The sequence below is a fragment of the Seriola lalandi genome, unplaced genomic scaffold (assembly GCF_002814215.2).
Source record: "Seriola lalandi dorsalis isolate HSWRI2012SDOR001 ecotype SW California unplaced genomic scaffold, Sedor1 jcf7180002054795, whole genome shotgun sequence".
NCBI classification, from domain to species: domain Eukaryota; kingdom Metazoa; phylum Chordata; class Actinopteri; order Carangiformes; family Carangidae; genus Seriola; species Seriola lalandi.
Genome location: NW_019525348.1, coordinates 1248615 through 1251782, shown reverse-complemented (window position 1 = coordinate 1251782; position 3168 = coordinate 1248615).

Here is a 3168-nt window from a genome sequence, read left to right as displayed (position 1 = left end):
CCCCTCTTCCAACCACCCCCCACCACCTTCCCCACACGTCAGTCCATCTTTCCCTCCTTCTCGTCTTTTATTTGTCTCTCTTCCTCACCCACCGCTGCCATCCATTTCCTCTCCCCTGACAAGGCTCCTCACAAAGATGGCAATGGCGAGAAGAACGATGGGGCATAAACGTAAACAAGTCAAATTGATCACACTGAAGATGAGCCCGGCGGTGGGTTTTTTTTTTTGTTGTTGTTTTTTTTTGTGGTGGTGGAGGGCAGGAGAGGAGGGGCTATGGGGGCGGCGGGCAGGTGCAATTAAGCTCCTTTCTCTCTCTTCTTTCTCTCTTTTTTTCCCAAGCTCGATCGCTCTTTTCCTCTTGTGGAAGGAGGAGGTGGTGGTGGTGGTGGTGGTGGTGGTGGTGGGGGGGGGGAGCAGTTGCAGAACCATCCCAGAGAAAGAGCCACTTCATAAGCAGATGCCTGGCATACGATTGCAGCCGGGGGAGCGTGTGAATTCATTCTCCTCCGCTATAAATACACGCCGTGTCTCTGTATAGGTGCAAGCGCAAAATGTAATTAGGCAGTGAGGCAGAAAAGCAAGCTGCCTTTCTCTATGTTTGCATATTTTGTCCACAAATAATGTACTACAAAGGCAAAGAGAGGAGAAATCTCTCTTGAATATTCATTTACAAAATAACGGTTTGCTGATGAGGCCAAGGCATGTGATAATCAATTAGCTAAATGTTCTACAAAAACCTGGCAAGAAGGAAAAAAAGGCAAAAAATAATAAATATGCAAACACACAGTGTATGTTGGTAAAAGCGAAATGACGACTTCAGCACAAGTCTGAATATCCATACCACATTAGCCTAGATAAAATATCACAAAGAGCAAAAAAAAAAAAAAAAAAAAGGGAGCAGGATATGTATTTCTAATGAGTTTGTTTGTTTCGAGCGCTTGTACGATAAGAAAGAGTTTGTTTTACATACAATGTGCCTAAACGCACCTGCTGTTGCCTGTGTAGTGTGCGTGGGATTAGGAATATTACAGGAGAAGATGCAGATAGTGCAGATGGATTAGAGAGCTGCAGACACATCACCTTTTCAACACGTGTGTGTGTGTGTGTGTGTGTGTGTGTGTGTGTGTGTGTCACAGAGGTCAGCAGAGTGTCAGGATGACACTTGGCACGGTGTTGCAAGTCAATCTTCGTTTTTTTTGTTTTTTTTTTCTCTGAGCAACAAATCAAAATAGCACAAAATCCCTGTGACGGATAAACAGTAAACACGTATGTCAGCCCTGCTCTCCGTCGCCCTCGACGACGCGCACATATATGTAGGGCTGCAACTGACAATTATTTCATTATTGATTAACCTGACAGTTGTTTTCTCAATTAATTGCTCATAAATATCATTAAAATATCAGAGAATCATGAAAAATACACGCCACAGTTTCCCAGAGCTGAAGGCGACACACTTTTATCCAAAGCCCGAAGATATTCAATTTATAATTAAATGAAACAGTAAAGGTCACTGTTCTTTTAACCTCATTTATTCAGGGAAGTTACATCGAGAGCTAAACTCCCCCTTTTCTTTTTTTCTTTTTTTTATTGAAGGTTTTATCAGGCATATTAAGCCTTAATTTGACAGGGGAGGAAACACAGGGACAGACAGATGCAGTGAAGAGTCCCGCCGGCTGGGAGTCGAACCAGGGACTTGCTGCTCAGAGCGTTTGCACCCATGGAGCATCCGCTATCGAGTCGCCCCCTCAAAGTTCTCTTTTGACCGCAGTCACACAGCTGCCCAGTACAACCAGTCTGACCTACTGGCCACTGAGCATCCCTGCTGGAACAGTTGGGGTTAAGGGGGCCTTTTGACTTTTTTCTGCCCAGATTTTATGCTGTCGCTGATCCCTCTGCAATTTTGCTTCACAGATTTCCCATTTTGAGAATCCGAAACCAGAAAACCTTTGGCATTTTATTTTGAAATTTGACTCATTCGGCGATCTAAATAGTTGTGGATTAATTTTCTATCAAATTACTCATTGGACAGATTGTTTCACTGTTAGATCTCAAGTCATTTCCTCCTAAATTCCACCAGTGTAAATGTACAGCATGTCCAGAGTAATTGAATTGTTCTGCAGGCAGTGCTGCAGTATTATGCTTTACAGTTGCTACCACTACAGTGTTGTTCCATGTGAAACCAATTACAGTAGATGCAATTAGGCCTTGTGCCTATTAGTAACTGGCAACAAATATTACTATTAGGTATAAGCAGCTGCTTTTAATAATAAGATAAAATGTCACCGGCGAGACTCTCCTTCCTCTCCTCCAGGCCCCCGTGCCCCTGTTGCCATGCGGGGCACGTCGTCCTCTACTGGCCAGAGCATGAATTAGCGCTGACCCTGCCGCCTGCAGCCGGCCTGGCAGGGAACAAAGAGGCAGCGCTGTGCCAAAGAGGCGTATCACTCTCTCTCTCTCCTCTAGAGGGGAGGATAAAAGGGGGGGTGAGGAAGAGGAGGGAAGGTTTCTGGTGGTGGTGGTGGGGGGTGCGGGCGGGGGTTTGAGGGTTAAGGGGGTTCTGCCATACTTGAGCAATGCAGCTGTGCTCAGTGGTCGACTCCCACCCGAAACGGAAAACTGTTTCAGTGTGTGTGTGTGTGTGTGTGTGTGTGTGTGTGGGTAGGAGGGGTGAGGAGGAAGGGTGGATGGTGGTTGTTGGCACAGAGGGGTGGGCTGGTAAGACATCTGTCATCCTATCATCAATGCTGTCACATCACAGAACAAATGGGCTGTGGGATTTTTACCGCCCAAAAACAAGGGACGGGCAAAAGGTGTCGGTCGGCATGTTATCTATTACTGCTCTTTGTGCCCGTTTGAATGAGCGCCGGCCACTGCGCTCCACCTCATCAAAGGGTGAGGAGAACGGAGGGAAAACGGTCTCTAAGTGAGAGAAATCTGACAAATCAAAATAAAAAAAATAAAAAAATCTAAATCAGCTCAGCACCGCGAGGCTGTTCTGCATGTGAATGTCCTTGGCTGAGGCCCAAAAAAAACCAATGTTCAGGGGGTCTGGAAGCGCCACTTCTGAGCGAGGACGAAGACTGAGAGAAGGGAGAGTGGCATATTTAATTTCCCATCTCTACCCCACCATCACCGCCACCACACTCTCCCCCCCCTCCACCACCCCCC